This window comes from Amblyomma maculatum, chromosome 8 (genome assembly GCF_055883805.1).
Source record: "Amblyomma maculatum isolate TAMU_Amacu chromosome 8, ASM5588380v1, whole genome shotgun sequence".
In the NCBI taxonomy this organism is placed as follows: domain Eukaryota; kingdom Metazoa; phylum Arthropoda; class Arachnida; order Ixodida; family Ixodidae; genus Amblyomma; species Amblyomma maculatum.
The window spans coordinates 35020469-35037390 of record NC_139351.1 but is presented as its reverse complement, the minus strand read 5'-3'; the positions used below and the strand labels follow the sequence as shown (position 1 = coordinate 35037390).

Genomic DNA, 16922 nt, shown 5'->3' with positions numbered 1-16922 from the left:
TGGATGATAGCGAATATCAGATTATTCTGCCAACTTTGCCCACCGGACGCGTTGTTTTTAACACGCTTTTTTTGCACGGCGATGTGCGAGTCAGGCCATACAGGGTCGAGGATTTCCGCGACGCCCTTGCCAACGCTGGTGCGCTCCCCGACGTTGTGGCGTTGGGGGCGTATCAGATCAACCATGTTTGGGCGGTCACGTTAAGCAGCTGTCGTGACGCTGGGGCTATGGCGACCCGGCCTTCACTTGGTAGCGTGCAGAGACTCCGGGTTGAAGAAGGACTGAATCTTCGAAGTTGGTAAAATATGTACAAGCAGGTTTACTGGCACTTTGAGAAAACGTATTTACAAGAATATTTACATGAAGAAGAAGGGTACATCAGCAAAATGACAAGCGTTAAGAGTTCATAGCGAGAAGCGACTGGATGAGCCGTTTACCCAGGGCCCAGAGCGACATTTCGTGCTCTGCAGCGTCCTTAAAAACCCCCTATGTCCAGCCCCTCTCTGAAGATGCTGACCAACCAAATCCAGGGCACGCCCCTCAGGTATCGGCATCCAATCGAACACATCACTGCACTGATGGTCTGAAGCACTGACTGGTCCGGCATTCATTCGTTGGGCGTGATCACTTGTTGGCGGGAAAAGCTTGGGAACGGCGAGGAGAGGAGGTACATTTCTATTCTTCAGCAAAGAAATCACAGGCTGGTTCTGACAAGGGGTTTTACTTCTCAGAAACCCGAGTGCACGTGGCGCCGCATAGGGCTCCCAACATGGTCCCTTTTCGACAATTGCAAATCTTTCCTGCATTCCCGGGAAATCACTTAATGGCCGTATGAGTCATGCTCCTTTCTTGTCCTGCACGTCAGCGGACATGTCACTCTGTCGTCTCCTTTGGATAGGAGGCATTCATCACTGGAGGATAGCACTTCTCGACTGGAAGGGTGAACAAAAGAAAGAAAGCACTTCCTGCTATTTCCCTCAGGGGGACGTTTCTTTGTGTTTTTCCAGACGTTCTCTTGACAGGGTCAATTTGGCATTTGCAGGTTGTCCACAAAGCAAAACATGCTTACAAAACAGGATTCCTGGAAACAGGCTCACTTAGAGCCATTGGACCATCACCACATATTCACAAAACTTATCCATGCCCACAGGCGAACAATAGAGTGCGCAATTGCGGATGCTTGGTCGTAACACAGCACAGAAGCAACGAAGAAACTGGCGGCTTTCAAGGAGCTCGAAGTTAAGGGACGCCGTTGCCTCATTATCGATTCCGAGGACCAACAGGTGAAGCTGCGACTTCACTGGATGTTGTACGGTGTGGCAGACGACGACATACGGACGGCTTTTGCGGCTTTTGGGAAGGTGACCGAGGTGACCCGGGAGAGGTGGAGAGTTCAAGGCGTCAGGGAGAATTGGGGTCCACCACGAGGACTGTGCTCCTGAAATTGAAACCCGGGATTAAGGTCGATGACTTACCTCACCAGCTGCGAGTGGCCGGAGAGCTGGCCCTTGTCGTGGTGCCTGGGCGAGCGATGCAGTGCCTGCGCTGCCGTGGTACCGGTCACGTTCGACGAGAATGTAAGGTGCCGCGTTGTCCAAAGTGTAGACGCTACGGTCATGACGAGGCAGCCTGTGTGCTTTCGTACGCTTCGGCAGCGGGACATGGAACTGCGGAACGGTCGGCGGAGCTCACCATGGACGTGGTCGAGGCGGAGGAGGCGGCGAAGGGTGCCGGAGAGGTGCGAACGCAGACACGGGAGACGGATTCGTCGGTGGACTCGGCAGAAAGCGGCAATGCTGCGAGGGATGTTGGGAGAGCGGACTCTGCACCTCAGCTCCCTAGCAATGAGGAAGGCCCGTCACTTGAGCCTTCAAACGGCATGGAACAGGATAATGGGGAGGAGCACTCAGACACCAGCGGTGTTCGTAAGCCAGGCGTCCCAGCCCCAGCCAAGCGATCCCACACACAGTCCGAACCCGAAGGTATCCAGGCGTCAGCCCCCAGCGTCGACGAGCCACCAGCAAAAACGGGGCAATCCCGGCGGTCCACGCTACGTCCGCGGCCAAACATTTCATCAGAGAGACGGGTAGCGGATAAAGTGCACCCCTGCTGCCGGGTCAGCCGCTCGCACCGGACGGGGATGGATCAAACGACGGCGTCTAGCAACGCGCTAGACGGGAAAGGTAAGCACCATGCTTTCGGTCTCTTCACCCTTGATGAAAATGGCGCCCGAAACCACCTTAAGAGTAGCCACGTTAAATGTCAGGGGATTGGCAGGCAAAAAGAAGCAGAGCCAGATGCATCGGCTCTTAATTGACCACGATATTGACGTGCTTGCCGTGCAAGAAACTAAGGTTGACGGGGAGGAAGAGACCGGGAGCATGGTGCGACGTTTCACGGCTAGATTTTACGCCATTGTTAGCCACGCAGTTGGGACATCGGCCGGGTGTGTATTGTTTGTCAAAAAGCTGCCTGGTCTGGTTGTAAAGGGCTACTCCTCATGCTCTTCTGGACGGTGTGTAGTGGCTGATTGTGTATACAGCGGTGTTGAGTGGCGCATTATTTGTGTGTACGCTCCTAACTGTGTGGAGGAAAGAACAGTGTTTTTCGAGAATGTTATGCAGCAGTTAAGTACGGAAAGGCAGGTAGTATTGCTGGGCGATTTTAACTGTGTACTGAATGCTCGAGACAAAACCAGCACACGCGGATTCAGAGACAAGAGCACTGAAATGTTATGCCAGTTAACAAGCGAATGGAATATGGAGGATGTGGCTGATTGCTTGGAAGGACCGCGTGCCGTTCAGTACACGCACTTCCAAGGTTCTAGCCACGCGCGTCTGGACAGAATTTACGCGTCGCTGGATTTGATTCCTTCATGCAATGAATACCGAGTTGTGCCTATGACATTCACGGATCACTGTTTGGTGCAATGCTTATTCGGCACCAAAAAACGAAGCAATGCATTTAGCTGGGAGTTATGGAAATTTAACAATAAATTGCTTAATGATGATGCCTTTAGACGCGTGGTATTGAATGAATTGATTAAAGTGAGGCCAGGGACTTTGCTCGAAATCTGGAAACAGTGGGAGTTGTGCAAGGAACAGATTAAAATTAAAGCCATTGACAGATCAAGTTGCCTGGTGTACGAGAAGAAAATTACAGAAACCCAGCTTAAGGCTTTGCTTGCAAAACTACACGAACAGGAATGTAAGGCACCCGGCAGATGGATAGAGGATATTCGAAAAATAAAAGAACAGATTAACTTGATAGAAGAAGACAGATACCAAGGAGCGTTAGTGCGTGCAAGAGCGGAAAAATTGGCCATGGATGAGACGCCGACAAAAAGATCGTTGGGAATAGAAAAAGCAAATGCAAGGCGAAATCACGTGGCAGAGGTAGATTGGGCAGGACGCACAGAAACCGATAACGAAGGAATCGCGAAAGCTTTCCGGGAGTATTATGAAGATCTATTTTCTTCCCGAGAGGTTTATTTGGACCGTTTTAAAGAATCCTTTCTTGACGTGATGCCAAAAATTGACGAGGAACAAAAAGAAAGACTGGAGCGGCCAATAAGCGAAAAAGAAGTGCAGCAGGCAATAGAAAATTTAAACCCAGGGAAATCACCCGGGCCTGATGGCCTGAGTGCGGCTTTTTATAAAGCGTTCAAGGAACAGCTATCTCCTTTGTTGTGTGCCTTATTTAATGAAGCGTATGAACTGAAGGCACTGCCTGCGTCTTTCGGATCGTCGCACACAGTACTTATTCCGAAAACTGACCAACCAGATAAGCTTAGGCAGTTGTCGTCTTACAGGCCCATTGCTCTGACAAACGTTGATTACAAGATTTATATGAAGGTGCTTGCTGGCAGACTACAAACGGTTATATGCGAACTAGTGGGCCCTCACCAAACGTGCGGTATCAAAGGGCGATCTATCTTTCAGAACATTCACAAAGCGAGAAGTGTGCTCGAATGCTGCGATGCAACTCATGCATGTGTTGCGTTACTGCAGTTGGACTTGGAGAAAGCTTTTGATTGTGTGGCGCATACTATTCTGTTCAGTATATTAGACTATGTTAATGTCGGCTCTGTTATTCGAGAGGGAGTGGCCTTGGCGTACCGTAACTGCACTACGAGATTAATTGTCAATAAGTCACTGGGGGCCCCCATCAACGTACGACGTTCAGTGCGCCAAGGTTGCCCCCTCAGCCCTCTTTTGTTCGGCATTTATATTGAAAGTTTGTGTTTAAGCATCCTACAAAACAATGACATTGATGGTTTTCGACTGCAGGAGTCAGAAGTCAAATTGCTGGCTTACGCAGATGACGTTGCGGTATTTTGTGTGAATAAAGAGAGTATAAAGAGGACAGTGGATGTGGTAAAACATTTTAGCAAAGTCACAGGGAGTAAAGTTAACTGGGGTAAGTGCCTGGGATTTTGGCACGGAGAATGGCAGCTGACCCCCGACACTTTCGCTAATGTATCGTGGGTTACAACGCCTGCAAAGTACTTGGGTGTGCCCTTGAAATTTTACAAGGAAAGCGAGCCATACTGGCTAGAGCAGGTCAAAGAAACCCGTGAAAAAGCGGAGAAATGGAAAAGCGCTCAATTATCAATATTTGCAAGAGCCGCAGTTTGCAACCTGTTTTTAATTAGTAAGCTATGGTATGTTATGCAAGTGTTGCATTGCTCCCGTGTAAATGTGCAAAAATTGCATCGAGTTTTTGCGGTGTTTGTTTGGGCCTCGAGTTGGGAGAGGTGCAGTCGGACAAATTTGTTCCGGCAGGTGAAGCATGGGGGGCTTGGTCTGGGTCATTTGTTTGTGCGACAGATTGTCAACAGGTTTATGTTTTTTAGGGATGCCAGCGATCCATTCCTGCGCACAGTGTGTCAACAAAGACTTGGTCGAGCTTTGCCTGATTTCGTAGTTTATACTCAAAGTATGTCGGGTTCTCTTTTTGGATTCTTTAGGGAAATTGTTTTGAGCGCAAAATTCTTAAGCGCACGGTTTTCGAAAGAGTATTTAAGTAATGTTAACAGGAGAACATTATACAAGGATGTTTGTGAAGTGGTCTTCCCGGTGCCCTTGTACCGAGCATTATACTATGGAGGCACCGGAAGTAATGTATTAAAACGCGTAAAGAAAATGCAAGTTGCTCCGGGAGCTAAAACGTTTTTCTTTATGCTACATACCGGTACTTTGAGTGTAAAATCATTTATGGAGGAAAAGGGTATGTTCCTACCGTGGGGGGGCCCAATGTCTCATCTGCAAACAGCCAGAGACAATAGATCACGTGTTTTTGCATTGCTGGGAGGGGGTATATTTGTGGGATGTTCTGCAAAGGACAATAAAAAAACAGTTGCCACTTGATTCCCATGGCATTAGGTATTTGCCATTGGATAACCACGATGATATGCCGTTAGACCAGGTTATGTTAATGTGCCTCCACAGTATATGGCGCGCACGAATGGCTGGTTATCACTGCGATCCAGATGCACGGCCAGCCCGCATGTATTTCCGTGAAAGTGTGCAGCGATGGCTCGACGTGCTTAAATTGCAACCATGTGCTCCTGAGTGGCTGTCAAAGCTGGAACCTTTGACGGTGCTCAAGGAATTTTAACATGACAATGCCTGCCCCTCAGTGGGTGTTAGGCAACGCTAACTACCTTAGTGTACATATATTATTCCTTTGTTCATGATGTTTTGAGTTCCAGTGCGGTGTATTTGTGTCAAAGCCAGGCAATAAAGAAAAAAAAAAAAAAAAGGCCATACCATGCTGAATACGCCGGTTCTCGTCCGATCACCGAAGCTAAGCAGCATTGGGCTCGGTCAGTACTTGGGAGGGAGACCACCTGGGAACACCGAGTGCTGATGGCACTTCTTTTGTTTTTTTTTCTCACCGCACGCAGCTGGCTTCTCCATTTTTTTTCTCACTGTCACTTTGGCGTCGCAGATTCTACTGGCTGCAGATGAGCCGAGCAGGCCGGGTCACGTTAATATCTGTGTCGATTCAATCATAGCTTTGCGCGCATGCACGAAGAGGTGCGACGCGCATATGTATACGGCGCAGAATTACTCGAGGCGATCGCGTGCGTGACTTCTCGGTGACAGTTTGACGCGTACGTACCTCATTCACCAGTTTGCCGTGCAACTTTCACAGTTTTTGAGACCATTTGCAGTGGCCACAAGCGCACAGTTCGGGCTCATCGGTGAACGGAGTGCAGTCCGTGCACCATGCATTCATGTGCACCATGCATTCATGTGTAAACGACTCGCGATCGTCGCTCTCGCACTGCTCTTTAATTTTTGGAGTGCCAAAGCGCGCTCTGTTCCCCAGAATGGCTGGAAACAGCTCATAACATGTAAATGCACACTCGGTGCCTCATCACAAAGACAGCGCTTAACTGCATGTGTAGTCAATGAGCAGTTAAAACAGTACATAAGCCGCTCGAAACGACTGTTTCTCGCCATCGGCCATACCATGCTGGATTCTGCTTCCGGCCACGCCAGTGAACGGACGCAGGATGCAGGGCTCCTCAGGAGCGGCTTCAGCGGCCATGTCAGGCCGCGGTAACAGGACTGCTGAACAGGATGGTACTTATCAAGTTGTTTTGCCTGCACTGCCAACAGGTCGGTTTGTTTTGAATACGGTTTTTTTGCACGCCGATATCAGGGCCCGCCCTTACCGGGTGGAAGATTTCCGCGACGCGTTGGCACAGCATTCGCTGATCCCCGATGTTGTTGCGATGGGGGCGTATCGGATGAGCCACGTCTGGGCTGTCACTCTCAAGGATCCTGAAGCGGTGACCAAGCTTGTTAGTGTCGGTGAGTTGTGTGTGAAAAACAGTCGCTGCTTGGTAATTGACCCGGCCAACCAGGACGTGCGACTGAAACTTCACTGGCTTTTACACAACGTGCCAGACGAGGATGTGCGTGCTGCCTTTACGCCGTATGGAAAGGTGTTGGAAGTTATAAGGGAGCGCTGGCGTGTGAAAGGTATGGTAGAAAAAGGCTCAACTACTAGACTTGTCACGCTTAAGTTGAAAGCTGGCGTGAAGCTGGATGACCTGCCACATCAGTTGAACGTTAGCGGTGAGCTGGCGCTCGTTGTTGTGCCAGGCAGACCTCCCTTGTGCCTACGCTGTCGGAGCACGGGTCACATCCGCAAGGAGTGCCGGGTTCCTCGCTGCGGAACCTGTCGACGGTTCGGTCATGAAGACAGCCAGTGTGCACGTACCTACGCAAGCATTGCCGGACCTGGGACCAGCGAGGACACGTCCGAGTTGATAATGGATGAGGTGGATGCGGAGGAGGCAGCCGACATTCGAGGACAGTCAACGAAACAGGACGCGCCTTCCATGACGGTTTTAACTAAGCATAAGGTGACGGTCTCAAGTGAAAAGAACGAAACTCGGCACGTCTCGCACGTTCCATCGCAGGACCAACAGGACCACGAAAGCGCTTCAAAGGAAGCGTCAGAGGACGTAATCAAGTTTTCTGACGCTGAGGAGCATCTGAGTACTGAGCCTCCTTGCACTGATGCCATGGAAGTTGGGCCGGAGACAGCGGCCTTAATTGCCTCAAAACGTCCACACGAGGAAAGCTTCGAGGAGACTCAGCTGCCAGGCGGCGTTTGTGGTGAGCCGCCGCCGAAAACTGCGGGCATCCGAAGATCGACTTTGAGACCGAAGCCGAACTTCTCTGCCGACACGCGGCAGGCGGGGAAACCGCCTCCGTAGGTTTTGTGGTGTCCTGAACGATTTGTGGGTCGGCTGCCTACCGACCAGCGTCAGGAACATTCTGCAACCAAGCGGGGCGTGTGTGGAAAAAAAAATGAAAAACGGTGCTTGGACTTCGTTTGAATGCAGCCCGACGTTCTGCTGGGAGGACAATACGTGCACACATATGCCGCTCTTCTTCAGAAGCGGAGGCCATGCAACCATGAAGGTAGGCACCATGCGGGTACGGGCGGCCCTTTCTAACACATGACTCTCAAGCTTAATTCGGCGTTACACGTAGCTACTTTGAATGTCAGAGGGCTGGGAGCGAGAAGGCGACAATGCCAGCTCAGTCGCCTCCTTGTGGATAATGATATAGATATAGCAGCTGTGCAAGAGTCAAAGATTGAGAGCCAAGAAAGCACTGACCGTATGGTGGCTTCTTTTCAAACAAACTTTTATGTGTGTGTATGCCATTCTGTTGGTGTGTCGGGTGGATGCCTTTTATTTATACGTAACACGCTGGGAGTAAGTGTAGTTTTCGTTTTTGCCTGTCCAAGTGGTCGGCTTTTGGTTACTGATTTTACCTACTGTAATTTATGCTGGCGTGTTATGTGTGTGTATGCTCCCAATTCAGAAAGCGAACGTGAATCGTGTTTTGAGTCTATTGAATTGTGGTTGAAGGTCGACAAAATCTTGCTTGTACTTGGCGATTACAACTGTGTGTGCGCAGCTGTGGACCGAGCGGCGAAGTGCAAACCTCGAAGAGACAGAAGCTCCGAGCGGTTGAATGCACTTGTGCATGAATACGGCCTTGAGGATGTTGGTAGTGTGTTCTCCACTGGAAACCAACCAGAGTTCACGCACTTTCAGCGAGATAGCCATGCTAGATTGGACAGGGTGTATGCCTCGGTTGATCTTGTTGCCCTATGTACTGCATATGAGGTGAAACCTGTGTCTTTCAGCGATCATTGTCTCGTGAGTGCAGTGTTCGGTAGGGCAGGAAAGAAATCGCGCTTTAACTGGTACCTATGGAAACTGAATGCCAAACTTCTCGCCGATGAAGAGTTCCTTACGGAAGTTAAGACCCAGTTTGAAGATCGTCTGGCTATGCGACCAGTAAGTTTTGCAGCGGAATGGGACAGCTTCAAAGAGTGGGTGAAATTGAAAGCCCTAGAAAAGAGCAGTAAGGTGCGGCATAAAGAGAAAGAAAAAGAAAAAGAACTGAATGAACAACTTCAGTTTTTTTTGAGCATGGAAAGTACTGTGCCAGGGCATTTCGCCAGTAAAATACGAGAGATTAAACGTGAGCTGGAAACAATCGACAGCGAAAGATACACAGCGGCTGTCATACGTGCAAGGGCTGAAAAACTTTGGGCTGGAGAAGTGCCGACAAAACGAGCCCTAGCAGACGAAAAAAGATACGCCTGCCAGAAAGAAATAAGGAGTATAAGGTATGCCGGCCATATCACTGAAGATGCTAAAGATATTCAGCGTGCGGTAGCAGAGCACTTCGAAGAACTGCTTAGCGCTAAGCTTGAGACTGTAGGCGGCTTTCAAACAGATTTCCTAAGACTGATGCCTGCACTGGATGACGAAAGTAAAGCGCGCCTAGAAACACCGATAACGTTGCAGGAGATAGAATCTGCAATAGATGACCTGACACCTGGGAAAGCACCTGGGCCGGATGGTCTAAGCGCTGCCTTCTTTAAAACCTTTCAGCAGTATGCGGCTCAGTTTATGCTCGATGTAATCACTGAAGCTTATGAACGTAATACTGTTCCATTGTCTTTCGCTACATCGCACATTGTGCTAATACCCAAGACAGATGATCCAGAGAAACGACTGTTGGTGGGGTCATATCGACCGATTAGCCTCACCAATGTTGACTACAAGGTGTATATGAAGGTTTTAGCAAAAAGACTGCAAAGCATAATAAAAAAACTGGTTGGGTCTCATCAAACGTGCGGCATCAAGGGTCGATCCATTGCCACGAATATACATGTCGCAAGAACCGTACTAGAATGTGTTGATGCACTCGGTGGTCAGATAGCCATGATGCAATTAGATTTGGCGAAAGCCTTTGACCGTGTTTCTCACGAAATTCTTTTTTCCATTTTGGAGCATTCTAACCTTGGAAAAGTCATAGTGGGGGGTGTTAAAATGGCTTACGCGAACTGCACGACCCGTATTATAGTGAATGGTGAACTGACTGACAGCATCGCAGTACGTTCATCGGTAAGGCAGGGCTGCCCGCTCTCACCCCTGCTTTTTGCACTGTATTTAGAGCCACTTTGCTTGGCCATCATTGATAGCGATCGCATTTTAGGGTTCGAGCTGCAATCAGCACACGTGAAGATGCTAGCATATGCTGATGACATAGCAGTGTTTTGTGCAACTAGAAAGAGCATCTGTGAAGTTACGGGTGTCGTCCAAACATTTTGTGATCAAACCGGATGTAAGATCAATTGGGAGAAAAGCTCTGGGTTTTGGCACGGTGATTGGGACGTGACACCTGATTTCTTCTGTAAGCTGCGGTGGTCTGTTCTCCCAACGCGATATCTAGGCGTGCCTTTAGATTGTTATCGAGATCCCAACGTGCACTGGATGGAAGAAACATCCAGAGCGAAAGAAAAAGCGGATGCGTGGCAAGGAAGGCAACTCTCAATGTTTTCGCGCGCTTCTATTTGCAATGTTTTTCTTATTTCGAGGCTGTGGTACCTCATGAATGTGTTGTGTGTCTCACGGACCTCAATTCAGAAAATGCACCGCGTTTTTGCTGTTTTTATTTGGGCATCCACATGGGAAAAAACCGCCCGGACGAATTTGTTTATTTCTGTTAAAAGGGGCGGGCTTGGCCTTGCCCATTTGTTCTTGCGTCAAGTGGTTTCGCGATTTATATTCCTGCGTGATCAAAAAGATACCTTTCTGAGAACTGTGATGCAAGTGCGATTGCAGAGGCTGCTCCCTGAATGGATTGTCATGTGAAAGCATGCCTGGTACTGTGACTGGCTACCTGCGCGAGGTTGTTTTTTCGTGCAAGTTGCTGGAAGTGCGGTTTTCTTTTGATTACCTTTTCAATGTTCCCAGAAAAAAACTGTATAAAGATCTCATTGACGTGATGCTGCCGGTGCCTTTTTACCGGGCATTACACTGTGGAGGCCCAGGGCAGGACGTTTTGAAAAGAGTCAAGAAGATGCCCGTGAGGCCATCTGCTAAAACGTTCCTATTCAAACTTCACTCTAATACGCTCCCTGTTAAAACCTGGCTGAATGAAAAAGGTATCTTCGTCCCATGGACAACAAATTGCCTGTTGTGCAAAAAACCGGAGACAATTGAACACGTCTTCTTACAGTGTTGGGATGCTGTCTTTCTATGGGACGTCCTCCAAAGGACAATTAAAAAGGAACTTCCCCTAACTCCGTACGGTATCAGATTCCTTCCAGTGCAGAACGATGATGCACCTTACGATTTAATTATGCTTCTTGGCCTCCATAGTCTGTGGAAAACACGAATGCAGGTGCGTCACGCAGATATAAATACACGATCTGCGCGTGAAAACTTCATTGAAAGTGCGGTGTATATACGCGAAACTTTCAGGATGCAGCAGGATCCACCACAATGGCAATGTCTATTTGATGAGTTGGTGAACCTGAAAAGATTTTAGCCGCGTAGGCGTTAGCTCAAGTGTAGTTGACGTGTTTTATCATGTGTATTTTTGTTTTGTGTTTCACGGCAATAAAGAAAAAAAAAAAAAAATCGGCCATACCATGCTGAATACGCCGGTTCTCGTCCGATCACCGAAGCTAAGCAGCATTGGGCTCGGTCAGTACTTGGGAGGGAGACCACATGGGAACACCGAGTGCTGATGGCACTTCTTTTGTTTTTTTTCTCACCGCACGCAGCTGGCTTCTCCATTTTTTTTCTCACTGTCACTTTGGCGTCGCAGATTCTACTGGCTGCAGATGAGCCGAGCAGGCCGGGTCACGCTAATATCTGTGTCGAATCAATCATAACTTTGCGCGCATGCACGAAGAGGTGCGACGCGCATATGTATACGGCGCAGAATTTCTCGAGGCGATCGCGTGCGTGACTTCTCAGTGACAGTTTGACGCGTACGTACCTCATTCACCAGTTTGCCGTGCAACTTTCACAGTTTTTGAGACCATTTGCAGTGGCCACAAGCGCACAGTTCGGGCTCATCGTTGAACGGAGTGCAGTCCGTGCACCATGCATTCATGTGTAAACGACTCGCGATCGTCGCTCTCGCACTGCTCTTTAATTTTTGGAGTGCCAAAGCGCGCTCTGTTCGCCAGAATGGCTGGAAACAGCTCATAACATGTAAATTCACACTCGGTGCCTCATCACAAAGACAGCGCTTAACTGCATGTGTAGTCAATGAGCAGTTAAAACAGTACATAAGCCGCTCGAAACGACTGTTTCTCGCCATCGGCCATACCATGCTGAATACGCCGGTTCTCGTCCGATCACCGAAGCTAAGCAGCATTGGGCTCGGTCAGTACTTGGGAGGGAGACCACCTGGGAACACCGAGTGCTGATGGCACTTCCTTTTGTTTTTTTTTTTTTCTCACCGCACGCAGCTGGCTTCTCCATTTATTTTCTCACTGTCACTTTGGCGTCGCAGATTCTACTGGCTGCAGATGAGCCGAGCAGGCCGTGTCACGTTAATATCTGTGTCGATTCAATCATCACTTTGCGCGCATGCACGAAGAGGTGCGACGCGCATATGTATACGGCGCAGAATTTCTCGAGGCGATCGCGTGCGTGACTTCTCAGTGACAGTTTGACGCGTACGTACCTCATTCACCAGTTTGCCGTGCAACTTTCACAGTTTTTGAGACCATTTGCAGTGGCCACAAGCGCACAGTTCGGGCTCATCGTTGAACGGAGTGCAGTCCGTGCACCATGCATTCATGTGTAAACGACTCGCGATCGTCGCTCTCGCACTACATGGGAAAAAACCGCCCGGACGAATTTGTTTATTTCTGTTAAAAGGGGCGGGCTTGGCCTTGCCCATTTGTTCTTGCGTCAAGTGGTTTCGCGATTTATATTCCTGCGTGATCAAAAAGATACCTTTCTGAGAACTGTGATGCAAGTGCGATTGCAGAGGCTGCTCCCTGAATGGATTGTGTCATGTGAAAGCATGCCTGGTACTGTGACTGGCTACCTGCGCGAGGTTGTTTTTTCGTGCAAGTTGCTGGAAGTGCGGTTTTCTTTTGATTACCTTTTCAATGTTCCCAGAAAAAAACTGTATAAAGATCTCATTGACGTGATGCTGCCGGTGCCTTTTTACCGGGCATTACACTGTGGAGGCCCAGGGCAGGACGTTTTGAAAAGAGTCAAGAAGATGCCCGTGAGGCCATCTGCTAAAACGTTCCTATTCAAACTTCACTCTAATACGCTCCCTGTTAAAACCTGGCTGAATGAAAAAGGTATCTTCGTCCCATGGACAACAAATTGCCTGTTGTGCAAAAAACCGGAGACAATTGAACACGTCTTCTTACAGTGTTGGGATGCTGTCTTTCTATGGGACGTCCTCCAAAGGACAATTAAAAAGGAACTTCCCCTAACTCCGTACGGTATCAGATTCCTTCCAGTGCAGAACGATGATGCACCTTACGATTTAATTATGCTTCTTGGCCTCCATAGTCTGTGGAAAACACGAATGCAGGTGCGTCACGCAGATATAAATACACGATCTGCGCGTGAAAACTTCATTGAAAGTGCGGTGTATATACGCGAAACTTTCAGGATGCAGCAGGATCCACCACAATGGCAATGTCTATTTGATGAGTTGGTGAACCTGAAAAGATTTTAGCCGCGTAGGCGTTAGCTCAAGTGTAGTTGACGTGTTTTATCATGTGTATTTTTGTTTTGTGTTTCACGGCAATAAAGAAAAAAAAAAAAAAATCGGCCATACCATGCTGAATACGCCGGTTCTCGTCCGATCACCGAAGCTAAGCAGCATTGGGCTCGGTCAGTACTTGGGAGGGAGACCACATGGGAACACCGAGTGCTGATGGCACTTCTTTTGTTTTTTTTCTCACCGCACGCAGCTGGCTTCTCCATTTTTTTTCTCACTGTCACTTTGGCGTCGCAGATTCTACTGGCTGCAGATGAGCCGAGCAGGCCGGGTCACGCTAATATCTGTGTCGAATCAATCATAACTTTGCGCGCATGCACGAAGAGGTGCGACGCGCATATGTATACGGCGCAGAATTTCTCGAGGCGATCGCGTGCGTGACTTCTCAGTGACAGTTTGACGCGTACGTACCTCATTCACCAGTTTGCCGTGCAACTTTCACAGTTTTTGAGACCATTTGCAGTGGCCACAAGCGCACAGTTCGGGCTCATCGTTGAACGGAGTGCAGTCCGTGCACCATGCATTCATGTGTAAACGACTCGCGATCGTCGCTCTCGCACTGCTCTTTAATTTTTGGAGTGCCAAAGCGCGCTCTGTTCGCCAGAATGGCTGGAAACAGCTCATAACATGTAAATTCACACTCGGTGCCTCATCACAAAGACAGCGCTTAACTGCATGTGTAGTCAATGAGCAGTTAAAACAGTACATAAGCCGCTCGAAACGACTGTTTCTCGCCATCGGCCATACCATGCTGAATACGCCGGTTCTCGTCCGATCACCGAAGCTAAGCAGCATTGGGCTCGGTCAGTACTTGGGAGGGAGACCACCTGGGAACACCGAGTGCTGATGGCACTTCCTTTTGTTTTTTTTTTTTTTCTCACCGCACGCAGCTGGCTTCTCCATTTATTTTCTCACTGTCACTTTGGCGTCGCAGATTCTACTGGCTGCAGATGAGCCGAGCAGGCCGTGTCACGTTAATATCTGTGTCGATTCAATCATCACTTTGCGCGCATGCACGAAGAGGTGCGACGCGCATATGTATACGGCGCAGAATTTCTCGAGGCGATCGCGTGCGTGACTTCTCAGTGACAGTTTGACGCGTACGTACCTCATTCACCAGTTTGCCGTGCAACTTTCACAGTTTTTGAGACCATTTGCAGTGGCCACAAGCGCACAGTTCGGGCTCATCGTTGAACGGAGTGCAGTCCGTGCACCATGCATTCATGTGTAAACGACTCGCGATCGTCGCTCTCGCACTACATGGGAAAAAACCGCCCGGACGAATTTGTTTATTTCTGTTAAAAGGGGCGGGCTTGGCCTTGCCCATTTGTTCTTGCGTCAAGTGGTTTCGCGATTTATATTCCTGCGTGATCAAAAAGATACCTTTCTGAGAACTGTGATGCAAGTGCGATTGCAGAGGCTGCTCCCTGAATGGATTGTGTCATGTGAAAGCATGCCTGGTACTGTGACTGGCTACCTGCGCGAGGTTGTTTTTTCGTGCAAGTTGCTGGAAGTGCGGTTTTCTTTTGATTACCTTTTCAATGTTCCCAGAAAAAAACTGTATAAAGATCTCATCGACGTGATGCTGCCGGTGCCTTTTTACCGGGCATTACACTGTGGAGGCCCAGGGCAGGACGTTTTGAAAAGAGTCAAGAAGATGCCCGTGAGGCCATCTGCTAAAACGTTCCTATTCAAACTTCACTCTAATACGCTCCCTGTTAAAACCTGGCTGAATGAAAAAGGTATCTTCGTCCCATGGACAACAAATTGCCTGTTGTGCAAAAAACCGGAGACAATTGAACACGTCTTCTTACAGTGTTGGGATGCTGTCTTTCTATGGGACGTCCTCCAAAGGACAATTAAAAAGGAACTTCCCCTAACTCCGTACGGTATCAGATTCCTTCCAGTGCAGAACGATGATGCACCTTACGATTTAATTATGCTTCTTGGCCTCCATAGTCTGTGGAAAACACGAATGCAGGTGCGTCACGCAGATATAAATACACGATCTGCGCGTGAAAACTTCATTGAAAGTGCGGTGTATATACGCGAAACTTTCAGGATGCAGCAGGATCCACCACAATGGCAATGTCTATTTGATGAGTTGGTGAACCTGAAAAGATTTTAGCCGCGTAGGCGTTAGCTCAAGTGTAGTTGACGTGTTTTATCATGTGTATTTTTGTTTTGTGTTTCACGGCAATAAAGAAAAAAAAAAAAAAATCGGCCATACCATGCTGAATACGCCGGTTCTCGTCCGATCACCGAAGCTAAGCAGCATTGGGCTCGGTCAGTACTTGGGAGGGAGACCACATGGGAACACCGAGTGCTGATGGCACTTCTTTTGTTTTTTTTCTCACCGCACGCAGCTGGCTTCTCCATTTTTTTTCTCACTGTCACTTTGGCGTCGCAGATTCTACTGGCTGCAGATGAGCCGAGCAGGCCGGGTCACGCTAATATCTGTGTCGAATCAATCATAACTTTGCGCGCATGCACGAAGAGGTGCGACGCGCATATGTATACGGCGCAGAATTTCTCGAGGCGATCGCGTGCGTGACTTCTCAGTGACAGTTTGACGCGTACGTACCTCATTCACCAGTTTGCCGTGCAACTTTCACAGTTTTTGAGACCATTTGCAGTGGCCACAAGCGCACAGTTCGGGCTCATCGTTGAACGGAGTGCAGTCCGTGCACCATGCATTCATGTGTAAACGACTCGCGATCGTCGCTCTCGCACTGCTCTTTAATTTTTGGAGTGCCAAAGCGCGCTCTGTTCGCCAGAATGGCTGGAAACAGCTCATAACATGTAAATTCACACTCGGTGCCTCATCACAAAGACAGCGCTTAACTGCATGTGTAGTCAATGAGCAGTTAAAACAGTACATAAGCCGCTCGAAACGACTGTTTCTCGCCATCGGCCATACCATGCTGAATACGCCGGTTCTCGTCCGATCACCGAAGCTAAGCAGCATTGGGCTCGGTCAGTACTTGGGAGGGAGACCACCTGGGAACACCGAGTGCTGATGGCACTTCCTTTTGTTTTTTTTTTTTTCTCACCGCACGCAGCTGGCTTCTCCATTTATTTTCTCACTGTCACTTTGGCGTCGCAGATTCTACTGGCTGCAGATGAGCCGAGCAGGCCGTGTCACGTTAATATCTGTGTCGATTCAATCATCACTTTGCGCGCATGCACGAAGAGGTGCGACGCGCATATGTATACGGCGCAGAATTTCTCGAGGCGATCGCGTGCGTGACTTCTCAGTGACAGTTTGACGCGTACGTACCTCATTCACCAGTTTGCCGTGCAACTTTCACAGTTTTTGAG

At 48.8% G+C, this 16922-nt stretch overlaps 3 non-coding genes and 4 pseudogenes across 3 annotated transcripts; all 7 read left to right on the top strand.

Moving 5' to 3' along the window:
* Nucleotides 1–5763: 5763 nt before the first annotated feature.
* On the top strand, nucleotides 5764–5869 carry LOC146180910 (5S ribosomal RNA; annotated as a pseudogene).
* A 5603-nt stretch (nucleotides 5870–11472) lies between these two features.
* LOC146180909 (5S ribosomal RNA) lies at nucleotides 11473–11591 on the top strand (annotated as a pseudogene).
* A 571-nt stretch (nucleotides 11592–12162) lies between these two features.
* Nucleotides 12163–12281, top strand: LOC146180908 (5S ribosomal RNA). Its single transcript, XR_014700519.1, has one exon. It is a non-coding gene; the product is annotated as a 5S ribosomal RNA (ribosomal RNA).
* Nucleotides 12282–13644: 1363 nt separating this feature from the next.
* Nucleotides 13645–13763, top strand: LOC146180907 (5S ribosomal RNA; annotated as a pseudogene).
* A 571-nt stretch (nucleotides 13764–14334) lies between these two features.
* Nucleotides 14335–14453, top strand: LOC146180906 (5S ribosomal RNA). Its single transcript, XR_014700518.1, has one exon. It is a non-coding gene; the product is annotated as a 5S ribosomal RNA (ribosomal RNA).
* Nucleotides 14454–15817: 1364 nt separating this feature from the next.
* LOC146180905 (5S ribosomal RNA) lies at nucleotides 15818–15936 on the top strand (annotated as a pseudogene).
* Nucleotides 15937–16507: 571 nt separating this feature from the next.
* LOC146180904 (5S ribosomal RNA) lies at nucleotides 16508–16626 on the top strand. Its single transcript, XR_014700517.1, has one exon. It is a non-coding gene; the product is annotated as a 5S ribosomal RNA (ribosomal RNA).
* The last annotated feature ends 296 nt before the right edge of the window (nucleotides 16627–16922 follow it).